Genomic DNA, 20282 nt, shown 5'->3' with positions numbered 1-20282 from the left:
AGATCATGGCTGACAGTGAGACCCAGGAGTTTGAATGACTGAACCTCCTCAAGAAGGTTATTAAGAATGTAGACAGGAGGGTTTGCCAGACGGTCCTTTCAGAGAGAGATAGTGAGAGTGTGACATTTGTCATGAATGAAAGACATGTTTCATTTGTTTGACCACGTTGTGATTTTTTTTTCAAGGTCTGAAGATAGGGAAGAGGCTTCAGCCTACCTATCTGATGGATGAGGGATGTCACAGCAGAGGGTGGAGTCATCAGCAAATGGATGACGAGGATTTTTTTCAGTCAGAGAGATCATTGATGAAGATCAGGACTAGGACTGAACCCCGAACACTGCCTTGGGGCACTCCAGCCTTGACAGGGAGAGGAGAAGAAAGGATTCCGTTGAGTGCCACACGTTCGCTGTAAGAGTAGAAATTGTTATTCTTTAAGGAATAGAACTTCTTCATAAATTGTTGTTCTTTCGAGACGAGTTTCTCGAAGGTGTTATTCTTTTCAGAGCAAGAGCTTCTTTCAGTTGTTTTTATTTCATAATTATAGCTTATTTTTAAGGTGTTATTTTTGACGACTCGAGCTTCTTTATGTTATGATTAAAATATTGGTGCAATTATCTTTGCAGTTGCAAGCATTTTTAATCAGGTATGACCTTGTTCTTAATTATTTCAAGTGTTCAAAGATCATGAGTAACATTAAAGAATAACACCTTAAAAAAAATAACACCTTGAAAATGTATGGAAGAGCCGTGTTCTTCCTCAAATCCGAAACTGAAGCAAATAAGGCGATACAGAAAGGGATTGTTGTGGGAGGATTATTTGTACCAAGTTGAACCGCTCTCGAGTCTTGGTACACGGATTACCTTGTCCAACAATACCTCCTTTCATGGCCGATAATGTAGTTTTGCCTTTCCTGGAGCGATTGGGAGTGTGAAGATCACCTATCAGGCCTGCGTCTCGAGGTTACCGTGAGCCTGCTCTACGTCATATCCTGTCTTTCAAAAGACAGGTCTCAATCGAGTTGAGAAATGACACGGAATGTGATGGATCCTTTGTTATTCCTTTTGATGGGAAGAGATACAAGATATTTTATTTGACTAATGAGCCTTGTTGTTTTGTATGTAAGGCAAAGGATCACATGAGAACAGACTGCCCTACTATCTTCAAAGAAGTATCTACTCCTCGGTACCTTGACAAGCCAAAGGAAAAGACAAGTGTCATTCCAGAGGCTTCCGTATTGTCTTCTCATCCCAGCCCTTCTTCTGCTGAAGATCAATGGCAGACAGTGAGGGTAAGGAAGGGGAAGAGAGCACAGAAGAGAAAATCAAAACCAGAAGACAAAGGGACTGCTGATCGAACTGACGTTGAAGACGCAGCTGACAAGGACTTGAAGCCATCTGCAAGGTCTAGTGTTTTGGAGGAGACAGACATTGTGACCCAACTGGTGCAAATGGAAGATGAGGAAGATGCTGTTCCTGAAGTTACAGATCATGGGAAGTCTTTGCTGCCAGATGCACCCAAAGACCTGTTGAGGAGTGAACAGAAAGATGGATCATCCATGAACAAGCTTGGCATGGTTATGAAGAATGATTCTGTAGCATCTCCTGATCTGTCAGAGTCAAATGAGACTGAGATGTCTGTTGCTAACACAGTACATCCAGACAAAGCAACAACAACTGAAATGAGGATTCATCATAATTCAATGATTGATGCATCCAATGCAGCAGTTCTGCATGAAAGGACCACCACTGAAGCATCAAAAGATACTGCAGAACCCCTTCTTGTTGTGACAGACAGGCAGAAGGTATGGGTCTTACAAGCGACAAAGGTATTACCTGCACTGACCAAGGTCTCGTGTGCTGCCACAATGTCCACAGTAGATGTCGACAGCGAAGTCGAGCACAGATCTACCGTTGCACTTCAAACTGATGATCTCCCTGTCCCTACCATCAAAACATCTTCAATCCCTATAGCTTTGCCAAGCGGTGAAGCACGGACTGCTTCGTTAGTACCAACGGAGTGTTCATCTGTGTCACCAGGAGAAGGTGCAAAGTCAGTTTTAAGTGACAACAAGGTAGAAGTTTTGTCATACATTGCAGATGTACCAAAGGAGAAAGACCATGAGCTCCCAGACAGCGAAGATGAGGAGAGCATCGGTGACTGGGAAGGGGATCAAGGATCATTAACGGGCATTGAATCAGAACTGCCCTCAGGGTGTCATTCATGTATTCCTGGCCATGAAATATTAGAGTTCCTTGAGCAAAGTTTGCACAGTCGGAAGAAAGTTGAAACTGCTCTAAGGTGGTGGAAAGACTACAAAACACTCGTGCATTCCCTATATATCCTGAGGAGAGATGGACAAAAAAGCAAGACTTCAGGTTTGGCCGAGCAAGTCCGAGTCAGGAAGTTTCTTGCAAAGTTGCGAAGTTTTGGGGCTAAGCATGAGTTGGCTTCGACTGTGTTTCTCCTTCTATAACTCTCATTATATGTAATGACAGCATTATGTCTTCGCCTGGGATCACTGAATGTTAACGGGTGTAAAGATGCATTTCGTTTGCACCAAGTACTGTCATTGTGCTTAAAGGAGAAACTTGGAGTAGCATTTCTGCAGGAGACCCACACAACCCAAGAGGCTGCCTTCCGATGGGAAAATCAATGGCAAGGATTGGCTTTTTTCAGTCACCTCATGGATACATCTTGCGGAGTGGCTATCCTGTTTTCGCCAAGTGTGAAACCTGAAATACTTGTTGTAAATGAAGTCAGTTTGGGTCGTTTGTTACATGTAAAGGTAAGGCTTGAAGATTTTGTTGTTAACTTCGTCAACATTTATGCACCATGTATAGGAGCTGCAAGGGTGCGGTTCTTTGATCACATGCAGAGATTCAAGATGACCTTGCCTGACGAAGAGTGTGATTCTTGGAGGGGATTTTAATTTCACTCTCAATCCCTCCCGAGATAGTGTTGGTAAAGAACTGCACAGTCCTTCGGCTAAAGTATTTCAACAAGTGGCAACACCGTTCAACCTAAGAGACATTTAGCGTGTTCAGCACCCCACAGATAAATCATTTACTTACACCAGTATCGGGGGTGGTAATATCTCGCAATCCCGCCTCGACCGATTTTACTTGTCTCACCGTTGGTGGAGTGTAAGTTGCTCCGGTATAACATTTGCACATTTTGCAGATCATAATCTGGCCTGGATGAAGCTTTCCCTGGCTGAGGCAAGGCATGGCACTGCATTTTGGCATCTCTACAATGCCTTAGTCAAGGAAGAAGCTTTTTTTGTTCAACTTTAGCAACTTTTAGCAAGCTTGGAGGGATAGAAAAGGAGACCTTTGTTCACTTGGACTCTGGTGCGATGTTGGGAAAGCATGGCTGATATTGTTATGCCAGGATTACTCATGTGGATCGAGTAAAGCAATTGGAGTAGAAATTGCTAAGCTCGAAGAGGAATTGTTGCATCTTAAGCGTCGCCTGACCACACTTACCCCTGCTGAATTGCGCACATGTGAGGAAAGGAAGAGCACCCTCAATGCATGTAGTCATATAAAGGCTCGAGGAGCATTCGTTCGCACTCGGTTGCAGTTTCTTATTGAGGATGAATATGCCCTGAGTTATCTCAGAACTATGGAAAAGCGCAAAGGTCAACTTAGGAGGCTATCCAGTGTTCTGGCAGAAGATGTCTCCTTGCTCAATGATCCTGAGCGTGTTCATGAACGAATTTGAGGTTTTTATGCTCAACTCTACCCAGATAAGAAGGTGGATGCGGATGCTTGTGGCACTTTGTGGAACGGCCTCCCTGAAGTGACTCCAGAATACAGAGAGTGACTAGAAGCTCCATTTTCTCTGGAAGAATTAACAATTGCTCTGCATAGCCTGTTGCTGAATAAGTCCCCTGGAGTGCACGGCTTGTCTTGTGAATTTTACACCAAAGTATGGGATTTGATCGGACTTAACTACCTTAGTGTTGCTCATGAAGCAGGGGATACAGGCTAAATGCCACTGTCTTGGAGGCGAGCAACCTTGGCTTTGATTCCTAAGGAGGGTGACTTGAGAGACATAACGAACTCCATCAGCCAGTGTCTCTGTTGCGCATGGACTACAAAATCATGGCAACAATGCTGTCAAATCGTCTGGGACTGGTGTTGCCAAAATTAATCAGCCCTGACCAGTCATACGCCATCCCTGGCAGAACAATATATGACACCATATCCCTGGTCAGAGACGTAATGCAGTATGCGGACAAGACTCAGACTCAAGTTGGATTCCTTTTCTTGGATCAAGAGAAAGCTTTTGACCAAATGAACCATGATTACCTCTTTGAGACCCTGTTAACTTTTGAGTTAGGGAGGAGATACATAGGCATGATCCAAACATTGTACATGTCGGCAGAATGTCGAGTTAAAGTCAATGGTCACTTGCTCACCCCCTTTCCATTCAAAAGAGGAATAAGACAAGGATGTCCCTTGTCCGGCCAAATTTATTCCCTGTGCATCGAACCCTTTCTTTGTTTGACTAGAAACACCCGCTCCCTACGGGAGCCGTCTCGGGGGTCATGCTATTATATTTATGCCTATTTTACTCCAAGGGGTCCCAGGAATACACACACAAAAAATGGTTGCGATCGGTTCAGCCGTTTTTTCGGTACCTGAGAACAGACAGACGGACAGACGGCGAATTATAGTAAGAAGATGAGGCGAAGGCTAACTGGCATGGTGGAATCAAACAACAGGCTCTCCCTCATACTTTCTGCATATGCAGACGACGTCCTTGTTTTTGCCAGCAGTACAAGGGACATGCAAGCCATTTATGATTGTCAGTTGGTCTATTCAACAGCATCGTCTGTTACAATAAATTGGAGGAAAAGTTCTGGGCTTTTGATTGGACCGATGCAGCTCACAGAGTTCCCAACACCTTTTTCAATTACTTGGGGGTGCATTTGTCCACCTCAAGTGGGTGCTCACCACTTGTCAACTGGAACACTTTAGGGGACAAGATAGAAGCGAAGTTGAGAGACTGGAGTGGGCTGCTAAAAGTCCTGTCACTGAGAGGGAAAACACGCCTCATTAAACAGTTTATTATTCCAAAGTTGATGTTCAAGATCTCTTGCATAAGCATTCCAGAGGAGTTTCTGGTTGGGATGCAGAGGGAGTTGTTGGACTACTTTCGGGATGGCAAACACTGGGTTTCCTTGGGCATTCTCAGCTTGCCCTTGGATGAAGGTGGACAATCTTTTCCCGACCTTCGAAGCCACTACCACACATCTTGGCTGGAGACCATTCAACGCTACCTGTATGTGAATCCTGCACCGCAATGGTGCTCATTGGCGTCGTACTTTTTCAGCAAAGTGTTAAATCTTAGGTATGAAAGGCATATTTTTACCATTACTTCACACAACCTGTCAAGTTCGACAATGCCTCTGTATTATCAAGAAGTGCTGAGGGCTTGGCATGTTGCCGACATAAAAAGAACTGATCCTTCTCCAAGCAAAGACTTGTTTGAAGAACCACTCTTTCTCAACCCTCTTCTGCAAGGCCCAAACCTGGTTTCATGCTCATTAAGAAGGAAGTTCTTGACTAGTAATATATCCACAGTGGGAGACCTGAATGATAGGAAGAGAGGCCTTCTTTCATCAGAGGAACTCGCAGTGCAAATGGGCCGATGGACAATAAGAATCCCCTCAAGGATACTCCAAGAGGTTAAAATGTCTTTGCCTCCTGATTGCTTGGCATACCGAGATAATCCCAATGAGGGTGATAGAACTTTGCAGATGTCCAGCAGCAACTACTTCTTCTTCTTTCGGCTGCTCCCGTTAGGGGTCGCCACAGCGGATCATCCGTATGATCCGCATTGGATTTGGCACATGTTTTACGCCGGATGCACAACCCTGGTCACCTCTTATGACACAGGGATATGGTACACCTATTTTAACCAGCGTATACACCGGCCCAGTACACTGGTACTCACTTCGCCGACCTTGGAAGGATGACAGGCTGAGTCAACCCCCTAGTGTATTAATTCAGTGGCCCAACGGGGCTTGAACTCAGGACCTTTTGGATCCCAAGCCGCTGCCCTAACCACTGCGCCAACGCCAGGCTTCTGCTAAGCTGTCCAGCAGCAACTACATGGACTTTAAAATCGAACCACGACATTGTGAGCTCCCTCAGCCATCACCCACACACAACATGGGTTGGCCCCCTGGCGCAGCTAAAATGTCACTCCGCGGGCTGTCAAGGAAGACCATATACCTGCTGGTCATGCACTCACTTCACTACACGTCTTGAAACCAGACGGGAGGATAGTCCCTGGTGTGAGATTCTTTCACTTACTTTGCAAAGTCATCCATGTTGGGGTTCACTCTATCTCCACCCAACGCCAAGAACAATGGCAGAATGAAGTTGGAGATTGCTGCATGGTGCCGCTCTGGAGCCATGATGCGACATTTCACAAACGCTCCAGAGGAATGCTGCTTTGGTGGTGAAAGAGAAACAGAATTTCACATGTACCTACAATGCCGCCATCTTCAGCCAATTTTCTTGCTGAAGAAAAACTTGCTTTTGCGCTAAAGGCTTCAGTTCTCACCAACACTCTTCATCATCGGACACCCGGTGAAGAAGCAGAGCCAGTCACGAGATCTCCTTGCCAACTTTATTTTAGCTTTTGCAAAGATGGCGATATATAAAACGAAGAAGGCAAAAATTGAAAGGAATGAGGTGGAACTCAGTGCTGTGAGCCTGAAAGGCTTGATATGCTCACGCATCGTCTCAGAATATGGTAACACTGTTCAAAATTTAAGGAAACTTGGATCACAAAGGAAGCACTTTCTAATATCTCTCCACAAGGCACTTTGCTCTTATTCATATAAATGTGTTATTTTGGTCATTTGTTGTCTGTGTCTCTCTCTCTCTCTATATATATATATATATATATATATATATATATATATATATATATATATATATATATATATATATATATATATATATATATATATATATCTCTCTCTCTGCCTCTCTCTCTCTCTCTCTGCCTCTCTCTCTCTCTCTCTCTCTCTCTCTCTCTCTCTCTCTCTCTCTCTCTCTCTCTCTGTCTGTTGCTTTCTCTTAAAATGCTCCACCTTACCTACTGCAATCCTGACCATGTACAAGCAGGGGTGAGGAGAGCGAGCGACATTAAATGGAATTGTGGCAATTCTAACAAAAGCACTACGACTACTGTTACAACCACTACAACTACGACTACTTTAACAGCCTCATTTATTCCCACCTTCTTATGGTGTCAATTAGGAAACGTTTGCATCCCAAGTCTTTCAGGAACTGGCTGGCTTGGCAGGACATTCGACTGAAGTTGATTTGGACAGGAATTTGTCACATGTGCAGGGTGCTATCAATAGCTTCCCTATTCCTCCCGAAGGACACCGTGGGATCTTTAACATCCACCAAGTAATGCCAACAGATGTGACACCCAGTTGAACGTCCATCCGAGGGTCAGCACACGCCTCCGCCTCACCCTGCATGTGAAACACCAGGATGACAGTTTATAGCTGGGTTAGCATTCAAACCTATGCGAGACAGCTTAGATGCGAGTGTGCATACTCCGAGGCTGTCCTGCCTGCCAACATTTGATAAAACGTGCTAGTAACATTGACACCTTATTCGAATTTGAGTAACGGAAGTGAATTAATAACCTCACACATTTCTTCACTTTCTAAATACTTTTGGTGGAATATAATAACGTATATCGAATGAAGAACAAGATTGGTGCATTTGATGGATGTTAGAAACGGAAAACAAGGACGTGAAGAGATAACTGATAAATCAACACAGCAGATGGGATGTGAACCGAAGATCCCAGCATTACGAATCAAGAACTCAAGTAGCCGACCATGTGAATAAAAAACAGAAAACCACACACACACACACACACACACACACACACACACACACACACACACACACACACACACACACACACACACACACACACACACACACACACACACACACACACACACACACACACACACACACACCAACAACAACAATTAATATCAGCACTTAAGTCTGCCCTTCATTATAGTACACGCTTTCTGCATCGCTCTTCAGAAGTTTGCACAGGTCTGAATACAAGAGAAGTCAGGTGTATGGGTTTGCAGACAAGGTGGAATTTTTTTCCCCCTGCGAAATTGACTTGCAGTGATTGCCAGGGGGAAAACAATATTCCAACTAGAAAGAGCAATCAGAGATTGCAGACCCTCGCCAGAACTTGTTTTGTGTGGTCTTTGTGTAGTTTTGTGTAGTGTATTTTATGTGGCGTTTGCATACTGGTGTGTTATGTAATTGACAAGAGACATAATTAGAACTGCCACTTTATAACTGCTGGCAGTGATGACTGGGTCCCAAGACATCCTGCTTTGATGCAAACCCACTTTGATTGGACACCTGACCCTGACTCATTACGTTTTTGATTATTATTCAATTGAATTTAGAATGGGATTAAAATTAATTCAATTGAAATAAAATGGAAGACCAAATAGGTACAGTCATGCATTGGAGTCATCAGAAGGAACCCGAACAAGAAAAAAGCAAAGATGAAGTCATCAGGTGGAACCTGGATAGGATTCACATTTCAGCTGCTACTCCTCTACCCTCAAACCCATCCAGGCAGAGCCAAATGAGCCTTAAAAACAAAAACAAAAAAAAACACACCCAGATCTAAAAAATTAAATAATTTTGACTGCTAGACCATATGTCCGATCAAGTTGAAATTTTAAACATGCAATCTCCATCACAACTAAATCATAATTCTGAAGTTTCATGTCGATTGAATAAGCAGTTTCAGAGAAAACATTATTCAATATTTTTCTTCAATCCAATATGGCTGCCGAACCATGTGACCTCTCAATTATTTCTTTACAACCATGTACACCAAAGGGTTGGGGAACATTTGTGTGAAGTTTCTCCTCGATCTGTTGAGAATTTCTAGAGAAGGTTTTTTAAAGGTTTTAGGGTAAAGCGAATATTGCTGCCAAACCATGTGACATATGACGTCATATGTGTGAACCTTTTGTTCCTTTTGGATGTGTATGTGTAAAGTTTTGTGGGTCATATGTGTGAAGTTTCACCTCAATCTGTTCAGCAACTTCAGAGAATATTTTTGAAGGTTTAAGTAAAAAAACAATACGGTTGCCGAATCACGTGACCAATGATGTCATTAAAACATTTGTAGACCATTTTATCCCTCGATGACCCTCAAAAATTTTCTTTCATACTGATCAGATATAGCCTTCTACATATGCAATTATGACGTCATAATGAAAGCACCTATGACATAATAAAAAAACATCATCCTTATTCCCCATGAATTCTTGCCATGTGCCAAGTTTCAATTTTTTGGTTTGGTGCCGTTTCAGAGATAGAGGTCCAAAGTTTTTCTGGTTTTCTAACATTTCTGCCACACAAGGTAACCTATGATGTCACAATTGTGATTAAAATACTCTAAATGTGTCGTCGCACCTATGGTGAAAATTTCGTCTCAATCCGACAAGCGGTTGCAGAGAGAAACACAAAAGTCCAGTGAGGAAAAACAAACAAACAAACAAAAAAACCAATGTCACCCGCAGGTTGACCCGTATCTTGCCAAAAGGTGACCACGTGTGACTTCTTTAAGGTCACACTGAGGTGAACAGAGCTGCTATCCACCAGGAGCAACTCCTTGAGGAATATCTGCCTACGAGAGATTCCGATGAGAATCGTTCTACAGAGTAACCATGAAAAATATGCGTTTGCCTCATAACGTCACCAAATGACGTCATAATGTCTCAAGCTTGACATATCTAGAAAGCACTCATCGAGGTGTTCAATTTGAGGTACTACACGATATGGTACCTAAGATTTCAAAATTTGACCTTGGGGTCAAAATATTTCGACCTTAGGCGCTAACCATGAAGGTCAAGGCCAATCGCCACCAAAAACTAATCAGTTAAGCCCCAGACCATATACTACATTACCATAAAGTTTGGAGATGATTCGATTAAAATTACTCAAAAAATAAGGGTTTCGGCGACCTCCATGATTTACCGCAAAGTGACCTTGACCTTTGACCTTGACCTTTATGTGTGCTGAAGGGTATTGTAATAATACTACGATATGTGTACCCTCAAGAGTTTCCGATGAGAATTGTGCTCTGCAGAGTGATATAAAGGTGCAAAATCCAATGATTACAGACAAACAAACAAAAAAACTTACCAAGTAACAGATCTTGCAAAAACTTCGTTTTGGCAAGATAAAAAGATGTCGTACAGAGCATGGTACTTCGAAAATACACCTCCCCCCTCCAAAGGTTGCCATGGATACATCAAATTGTCCATTTCATTAAGATTAAAATTGACAATCTTAATCAAAGCTCTGGTCAATCGGATGAAGATTGTTAATTTTCAGATTGAAACTGATAATTTCAGAAGTTTGACCTTGAGTTGATCTTTGACCTTTTGACCTCAACAATAGTTGCTTTCCCAATTCAGTGATGGACTATGCAAATCCTGTTCAACTTGACAGGTTGGTGGTCTTTCTGTCTTCTACCATCTCCTCTCCGGTCTCCCCACCTCCCCCCTCCCCCCCAGCTCTGTCAGCTATCTGTCCTGCCATTATTTCTGCACGGCAGTCAAGGTCCGCCAGCAACCCCCTTCTGGTAAAACTACCAAAATATAGAATCACTGCTCACCTTCACTCTTTCATTCCTCTTTTTGCCCACCTTTGGAATAAAGTCCCACATTCTGTTCAATCCCATTCTTCCCTCCAGGCCTTCAAAACAACTGTTCACCACCACCTCTTATCGTCCCCCATCCAAATCCTCGATCTTTTCTATCCCCGTTAATCCACCCCAAACCCACCTCCTTCAAATTCCCTGTTTTCCTTCCTGAAAGTCCCTGTAATGTCCATCTTGTATACCCCATGTTCCCCACCCCATCCCTCTCTTTCCACAGGTCTCCTAATGTCTGTTCCCCACTGTTTTGTGTTTCCCTCTCCCACCCCTCTTGTCTCATGTCCCCCTTGCTGTGTGTCGTGTGTTAGCTCTCATACGAGCCTCGACAATGTATACAAAACAAAAAACTTTCAAGTTAATAGGATGTAAATTGACGATTTTCGAAGTTTGACCTTTAACCTCAAAATCAATAGGTTTTTCAGTTAAGACAACCTCCACAACTTGGTAAAGTTTCATGACGATTGGTTTAGAATTGTGACCTGTATCCGACAAACAGACAAACGGACAGAATAACAAAATCGACTTACCAATATACTTGAAAGATCTTCGATTTTGCAAGCAACAAACAAACAAACAAACAAGAAGACATCGTGTCGAGCACGATACTTGCAAAATCCATAAAACAAATTTGACCTTAAAAATAATTGGTTGAATTAAATGACCAAATATGCAACTCCTCTTCAAATTTTAAGTCAATCAGATGATAATTGACAATTTTAGAAATTAGGCCTATGTTGTTCTTTTGGCCTATGAAGACCTCCAAAATAATTCCTAGTTGAATTCAGTGACCTGAAATATATATCCTCTTCAAATTTCAAGTCAATCAGATGAAAATTGAGGATTTCAGACATACTACCTTCGTTGTTGAACTTGGGCCGATGTTGACCTTTTGGTCCATGTTGACCTCAGAAATAATTGGCTAGTTTAATTCAGTGATCCTTAAATATAAATCCTCTTCAAATTTCAAGTCAATCGGATGAAAACTGAGGATTTTATAAATCACCCTGATAAAATTGTGACCTGTAGGCGACAAACAAACAGACAGACAAAAAGACAGACAATCAGACAGACAGACAAAATAACAAAATCGAATTACCAATATACTTGAAAAATCTTAGATTTTGCAAGTAACAAACAGACAGACACAAACAAACGGACCCAAACACAATACCCTCTCCTTCTGTGAGGGTAATTACACATGTCTGCACCTCACTGTCATTAAAGAGCAATACATCCATTAAAGAGGTTGTGTTTTCATCCAGTTTTCCATGTTTTACCTTTCCTTGTTGTGGTGTATTGTCATCTCTAAATCTCCCTCTATTTTGTCACTCAACCTAGCTGTTGTGGGCGTGCGTCCATCCATTCTCTTCCTCTCCTCTCGTCTCCTCTTTACCTCTACCCTTGAAAGTGAAGGAGGTTATATTTTCACCCCTCTCTGTTTGTTAGTTTCAAAATCGAAGATTTTTCAAGTATATTGGTCGGTCGATTTTGTTATTCTGTCTGTCTGTCTGTCTGTTTATTGCCTAGTGGTCACAATTCTAAACTAATCTTCATGAAACTTTATCAAGTTGTAGAGGTAGTCTCAACTGAAAAGTTGATTGATTTTGAGGTCAAAAGTCAAAGGTCATCTTGAGGTCAGATTTCTAAAATCGTCATTTTTCATGCGATTGACTTGAAATTTGAACAAGATTTGTGTATTGAGTCATTGGATTGGGAAACCATCGATTTGAGGTCAAAATATCAAAGGTCAACTCAAGGTCATACTTCTAAAATCATGAGAAATGAACAGGATAGAACCATCATAAACATAGGTGGAAAAATTACAGGCACAGAGCAGTAATCAAACCCAGGTCCTCTGGCAAACCTGACAAACCATACCAGTGCTCTGCCATCTGAGCTATCTGGGTGATCCACCAGCTGAGCAACGTAATTCTTCCACATATAGAAGTGCCACTCTCTTTCCCCCACTGTTGCTCTCCTTCTCCCACAATTATATTATTACGCCCTCTGTGGTGTTTAATAGCAGACATTGATGTGTCCCCCAACAGTGGGAAGACCCTGTCGAGAGCAGGCTCTAGCTGCTCCTATGGTTGGCAGCAAGTGCCCTGGAAGTAGTGGGGGAAAGAGAGTGGCACTTAAATATGTGGAAGAATTGCGTTGCTCAGCCAGTGGGTCACCCAGATAGCTCAGATGGCAGAGCACTGGTATGGTTTTTGCCAGAGGACCTGGGTTTAATTTCCAGTCTGGGCCTGTAATATTTCCACATATATTTATCCAAATGCATATATCCTAAAATTTTATAATGATATTTATAAAATCATCTATTTTTATCTATCATTTTATTTATAAAATCATCTATCATCAATTTTCAAATGAAAAATCATCAATTTACATTCTGTTAACTTGAAAGTTGAACAGGATTTCCATAGTCCATCGCTGAATTGGGAAAGCATATATTTTTGAGGTCAAAAGGTCAAAGGTCAACTCAAGGTAAAACTCCTAAAATCATCAATTTCAATCTGAAAAATAATCAATTTTCATCCAATTGACCTGAGCTTTGATTAAAATTGTCAATTTTAATCTTAATGAAATGGACAATTTGATGTATCATGGCAACCTTTGAAGAGGGGAGGGGGTGCGGGTGGGTTTTGCAAGTGTTATGCTTTGACAAAATCTTTTTCTTGTTTGTTTGTTTTTCTGTCTGTCTAAATGCAGGATATCTCAAAAAGTTGTGGGAATGTTGGGTATGTGACAAGGACGAACCGATTGGTTTTTAGTGAAGATCCGGAACTAGTTACTCGATTTTTAAAAGTGATTCTTCACCACTGAGAGACAGGTCTAAACTAATATATAGCACGATATCTCAAAAAGTTGTGGAGGGATTCGGATGAAACTTGGTGGACAGGTTGGGTATGTGACAATGACGAAATGGTTAGATTTTTGTGAAGATCTGAATCCGGATCTGAATATGTGAATTATTTAATTTTTAGAGTGATTGATTCTTCACCATTGAGAGTTCGGTCCAAAAACGATATATAGCCTGATATTTAAAAAATGTTTTGGGCCCGAGCCGCCTGATATGTTCTCGTGGTTCAGGCATTGCGGGTCGGAGGTATGCACTCTACCGAGTATCCTTCTAGTTTTGTTCTGTTACATCCTGATCCATTCTGTTCAAGCTCCTCCATGAGTCTCGACACTGTTTATAAAAAAATGCCAGGTTCGAACGAGTCAGGAATCATGTTCTAAAGGCTGGATAAGAAAGTGACAAATGGCCAAAGACAAATGAGATTACACTTCAGAGGGCGGATGGGGAACCAGGTTAGTATATACACGGTGTATGGGTGTATGCTTAAGTGCAAGACCAAACGTGAGCCAGTTTTGAGATAAGGCTGACGCTGACGTCCCGATGGCAAGACAGCAGCGGCCCTGTGCATCAGCCACACCGTGCAGCACAGCAATGATTTATTAAGGTTATATATTTCATGGCAGTTCCGCAACACATCACTGAGGTGTCTTCGTGATGGTGTGTGCACCTTGGGCGAGGGTTACACGTGTCTGTGAACATGTTCGTCCGTTATCCCCAGACTATAGGTCCATGGTATTATAGGTTTTGATCTTTCCTAGCCTTACTCCGGCAAAAAGGTCCAATACCCTATTTTAATTTGGTAGAATTGGAACAATCGACAAGATCCACCTCCTGTCATTACGAATGCTCACTGCTGTGGCTGACTTACAAAAAGGAACAAAACTGGAGATTTGAAATAAGGTATTTTAAAATCTGTGCTGTGAAAGTGATCAATTTTTGATCAGTAGTGCTCACTGGTCAATAATAGTGGAATCGATAATAATCAGCATTAAAAAAACAGGACATTCACAAATATAAAACTGCGTGGCGTTGGGAAGATGCAATATTGAAACTTGGCGTTACCAACTGGTCCAGCTGCTCAGCAGTTAAGGCTCAGGGCAGATGTTTCAACCACCGAGTAGTCATCATGTTGGTAGGATGTCAAGGAACTGCTTTTCTGCTACTCATTATGATGACTTGTTTGTGCTCCCATTAAAAACAAGCTTGTTAAAGAAAATAAAGTTAAATGGTTAAAGGCATTTAGTATTGATCCTATATATTCGCCAATGCCTGGTTTCCCCCAATTCTTCTTGGCACGGAATCTCAAGAGTCTGGGCTGAGTTCATATCTTACATACAACCATTAGGGATGGGGGTGTGGGAGCTTGGTGCCTGATTGTTGGTCCAGCTACTGAGCATTCTCTGTTTGGAGTGGAGTGGAGAGGGGTCTAAAATTGCCGAAGATGTGAACGTAATATGTAGATGGCTCCTGTCTTGGAAATGAATAAATAGCCCAGGAAATAACAATCATCTCATCCAATCCAATCATGTGCAGCACCAGCAACTGACTGCTGGTTTGCATCATTGCTGGGAGCACAGCTGGGCCGCTGATGCAGTTCCCCCTGTAGGTTAGAACAGGAATTTGTAATCTTAGTCATCAAAGTTTTATAATGTTAAATTTGTTATGATGACCAAATAATAATTATGAAAACCAAAGCTAATAATGATGATCATAACCAGGGTGGCAGTTTACTGCTCTGTCAGGAGTCAAAATGAGCTGAGCTTAAAGGTGAGTGCACACACCTCTCGGCTATCCTTCCAGCCCCCTTCTTATTAACACTTGCTCAGATTTATCTTGGACACCTTCTAAATTATTTCAATCTCACAGAAGAATAACATGTTTTATATATCACATCCAAGCGCACCTTTCCCTTTAAATAACAATTCAATGCTGTTCGGTCAACTTTCTCTTTATCGTTTTCATTCACTCCATTTTAGACCATAGGATGAAAAGGTGAATATACCCCATTTTTTAAAAACTGTGACCCCCCCCCCCATCTTGGGATTACATGAAATTTAGAGATTAAGTAGATTTGATGGTGCTGAATCCAAATGTGAATGTTGCTAAGCTGTAAATCCGCACGGTTTAATTATAATGGTCACTTTATGTTTTTCTTAGAAATTGGACTATTTCTCCATCCAAAATTGTATTTAAAACTTTTAAACGGCAGGCACAGCGAGTCTCGAAATTTTATTTTGCAATGATATCTATCAAGCTGAGATGCTGCAGGACTCAAAGGTACAGTTAAGATAAAACAGCATGCACTTGATGTAATTTTTCAATGTTGTTGGTGAAAAATATTGTTTTTGACCCTATATTAAGAAATACATACTTTTCGCTTCCGCCCTTTGACACAATTCTTAATGTTTGCATACAGGTCAAAAACAGTTCAGTGATTTTATACAGAAAAAAACATGTATAACGATGCAAAAGGAAACCACTTGATTTTTCTGTTATCAACTTTTAATTCCAGCCTTCATTGTGTGTACAATATGATAATTAAAAAAATTAAAATTTATTTATTTATGTACAGAACAAAGTGTAGATCTTTACCTTATTGTTACTGAAGTGGAATCATATTTCACTTTAAAATAATATGCTGCTGGTCACAATAAATAATTTGCGTAAACTTTTATTTGATTGCTTCCGCTGGGTTGTCGTTAAAACCAAATCTCTGCAAACATACCTGATGGAACATATTACCAATGAAGTATAGGCACACTTCACAATGATTCTACTCATAAGAAATAAAGTGCATTTTGTGCAGTAAACCATTTTGGTATGATATAGTAATGTGAGAAATTGTATATTGTTTGGAAATAGAGCATTCTGTATTGACAATTAAATATTGTGACAAACATGCCTGCCTTATTTTCATTATTTTGATCAGAGTCTGTAGTACTTCTCCCCCAAATCTGAAACTTCCCTGCGAACATCAATTTCTTCCCCAATTTCTTGCCTAAATTCAACCCAATTTGGAACTAGAATCTAATTGGCATTTGTCTTATATGAAACACTCGTTTTTGTGTTTTTGAACTTGGAAATTGCTGTTTTTATTCAAAAAAAATTTGGCATGAAAACTCAGTAAAATCTAACTCAAAGAGTCAAATTATCCCAGTTGCTTGAAGTGAATAATGGAAGAATAGACATCCCTGGTACCTGTACTATATACTATTTAACAGACCACAAACAGACGAAAAGCAGTGTGCATTGGAATATATCTGCATTTTAAAGCTACATTTGTAACCAGGTATAAAAAAATTACAATGCTTAAATTTCAATGGACAGCATGGCCCCTCTCTCAGCGCAGGCCAGAAATTGCAAATACATGCAACTGGCACACCATGAAAAACAGTGTACATTTGTATGTATCTGAATTTTATGTATCTAGCCTACATTTGTAGGCTAGCCGCCAGTATAAAATAATTTATAATGCTTAAATTACATGCCTACATGCAAATAAATGACACCACGAAGAGCAGTATGCATTTGTATCCGCACAGAAAGAAAATGTACCCAAAACCAGAAAACATTCATTGAATATGTTTGTAAATTGTAATCACTAGTGCGGGCCCGTAGGTGCAGCCCTCGTTCCTTCGCTCTCGTAAACGACGACTGGATTGGGGCATTATTTCAATTAAATCGGACCAACCATATCATAAATGGCCATAACTTGGGAAACACCTGGGAAACATACTCAGGTCCCCAGCGTCAATTGTGACATCATATCAAACGAAGAAGAAGAAGAATTGTGACGTCCCCCTCTCTCCCCCCGAGTCTCGCCCCTCCTCTCTCCTCCCTCCTCTCTCGCACCTCTCTCTCGCTCCTCTCTCTTGCCCCCACACTCACCCCCCCTCTCACACCCCCTCTCCCACTCCCCTCTCTCACCCCCTCCTCTCTCGAATTGTGACCCCCCTGTCTCTCGTCCCTTCTCTCTCGCCCCCCCCAAACCTTGGGATTAATTAATAATTTGACCAATTAATTCAAACCTTGGGAAAAAACAGCTTTCAAACCTTGGGAAACACCTGAAACGGATGAAGAACGATATCAAACCTTGAAAAGGCACATTTTTCCCAGCATCAATTGTCCCCAGCGTCAATTGTGATGTCATACCAAACGAAGAAGAAGAATTGTGACGTCAATCGTGCAAAAAAAGGCAATAAATAAATATTATAAATAAACATTAATTGTGACGTCATTCGTGACGTCATAGCACCGTCTTGTCATTGGTCGACAGATAAATGGCCGTAACTTGGGAACCGCTTGTCCGATTAATATCAAACCTTGAAAAGGCACATACTCAGGTCCCCAACGTCGATTGTGACATCATACCAAATGAAGAAGAAGAATTGTGACGTCAATCGTGCAAAAAAAAGAAAAAGTCAGTTCCAGTGTGTGTGTGTGTGTGTGTGTGTGTGTGTGTGTGTGTGTGTGTGTGTGTGTGTGTGTGTGTGTGTGTGTGTGTGTGTGTAAGATGTGTAAGAAGTCAGTTCCAGTGTGTGTGTGTGTGTGTGTGTGTGTGTGTGTGTGTGTGTGTGTGTGTGTGTGTGTGTGTGTGTGTGTGTGTGTGTGTGTGTGTGTAAGATGTGTAAGAAGTCAGTTCCACTGAGACTTGGTCAGCATCCATCCTGCTATGTGCTTCGGGAAGCTCCTTGCTTGGCACCTTTGCATTCCGCTCATAGCACTTTGCATTCCGCAAGGAGTGCTCGTCCTGCTTGGTGTTTTCTCATGACGCTTGGCACTCTGCCAGTCCAGTCAGGTCTCCCTCACTCAGGACTCGGATCTGAATCTGGACTCGAAACTCAGCCCTCAGCACCGTCCCGCTTTGCATCGTTGTTGGACTGATCTCTTCTCCCAAATTGTACTGCACCCAAATTGCGTATGAACTCTCTCTGAAAACTACTCCATCAGGGCTTTTTTGTCCCTGGACTGTGTCTTCAATCACGTCCACTTTCAGAAACCACTGCAATCATGAACCAGCTGCTGGGATTCATCCTCGGAGCGTGGGGGTGCGGCACTTTGGGAACGCTTTGCTTGATCCACAATGACTGGAATGCCGGAACAGCGAAAGATTTATGACAATTGCAATGCCAGAATCGCGATTATATGGTTGAAACACTGGTGAGGTGAAGTGGTTTGAGAATGTACGTTTGAGTTTGGGTGTCGGAAAATGAGGGTTTGGGTTTGGGCGATTGAGAATGGGTGGTTGGGAATGGGTATTTGAGAACGAGTATTTGAAAATGGAGTTGGAGAATGAAGGTTTGAACATGAACTACGTAGAACATATTTAAATTATATCAGTACGTAGACAGAAGCTGTAAGCCTGTAACTGTTTATAAAGCATAAAGTTGAGACATTAAAGGGGGGAGAGATGACGTCACCGAGGTTAAGGGTTATGCTGGAATGATCATGCCTAATTTATTTGGGTGCTACATATCATGGAGGGGATAAAGAGTCCTATTCTTTGAAGAGAACCTTTTTGGGATTTTCATTGTAATGCGGTCACCAGGTGCACCAAGGAGTGGCTCTACATATGGCGCGAGGTCAGCTTAAGCAGACGTGCAATGGACACAGAGCTTGATTTTATAAAGTTATTAACAGGAGAAATACTGTGTGGAGTACAAACAATTGGATACGTATTCATGAGGTCCTGTTATGGCTGGTTAAAATGGGAAGCCATATTCATAGATATGAATAAAGAATCATCTGTGCAGTGCAGGGAAGTGATGTGGAAAGGAACAAAATCCTGAGGTTGTTTGTTACGTGGGGTGTTCAAAATGTTCTTGGACAGAGATACCCACAATAACCCAAAAAAAGTCAAAGATATTTTCATTTTTCTTTATACAAGTACTTTATATGTAATTAGTGAGAAAATACTTATTGGGTGCATAGATCAGTAATCTAGATCCAGAAAGTCACATGATGGAACTAGAACAGGCACGAGGTAGAGAGCATACCTCCACCAGGCGGGACAGTTTACGTTTTGTATCCCACTGATCGACCGCATCTGAATCCGGATCTTAACCAAAATATAATCAGCTTGTTCTCGTCATCTCACGAACTCAACCACCAAGTTTTATCACAACTCATCCACAACATTTTGAAATATCATGCTATGTATCGATTTTGGCCCCATCTCTCAATGGTGAAGAATCACTTTTAAAAATTTAAAAACTCTCGTATCCGTATCTGGATTCGGATCTTCGTCAAAATCGAATCAATTCGTCCTTGTCACACACTCCACTTGCCAACCAAGTGTCGTCCGAATCCGTGACAAACTTTTTGAGATATCCAGCTATGCCGTTTTTGGCCCTATTCTCTCAATGGTGAATAATCACTTTAAAATTTTTTGGATCCGGATCAGAATCTTCACCGAAATTGAATCAATTCTTCCTTGTCACACACCCAACCTATCTACCAAATATAGTTTCAATCAACATTACCAAATATGAATGCATAAAAGTCAAACACACAAACATACACTTCTCAAGTTATAAATACAGTTGGCCGAAAGTGAAACTTGGGTCACCTGAACAAGATTGTGTTATTTAGACTTTAGTATTAGTGTGTCAATGGTGGTCATCATCTCAAAGGTCTCAAAGCATCCACCTCCGTG

At 41.6% G+C, this 20282-nt stretch overlaps 1 protein-coding gene across 3 annotated transcripts in view; it reads right to left on the bottom strand.

Annotated features, from left to right (window-relative positions):
- Positions 1-20282, bottom strand: part of LOC147014660 (SUMO-specific isopeptidase USPL1-like) — a 212004-nt gene that overhangs the window by 4858 nt on the left and 186864 nt on the right. For all 3 annotated transcript variants that reach the window (XR_015050852.1, XR_015050851.1, XR_015050853.1), the window contains one exon: positions 7264-7507. The gene's annotated coding sequence lies outside the window, so the exon portion shown is untranslated. The remainder of the gene's footprint in view (positions 1-7263; positions 7508-20282) is intronic.

This window comes from Eptatretus burgeri, chromosome 13 (genome assembly GCF_056783735.1).
Source record: "Eptatretus burgeri isolate ZD-2024b chromosome 13, Ebu_testis_v1, whole genome shotgun sequence".
Lineage (NCBI taxonomy): Eukaryota > Metazoa > Chordata > Myxini > Myxiniformes > Myxinidae > Eptatretus > Eptatretus burgeri.
This window is presented reverse-complemented; position numbering and strand designations above follow the sequence as displayed.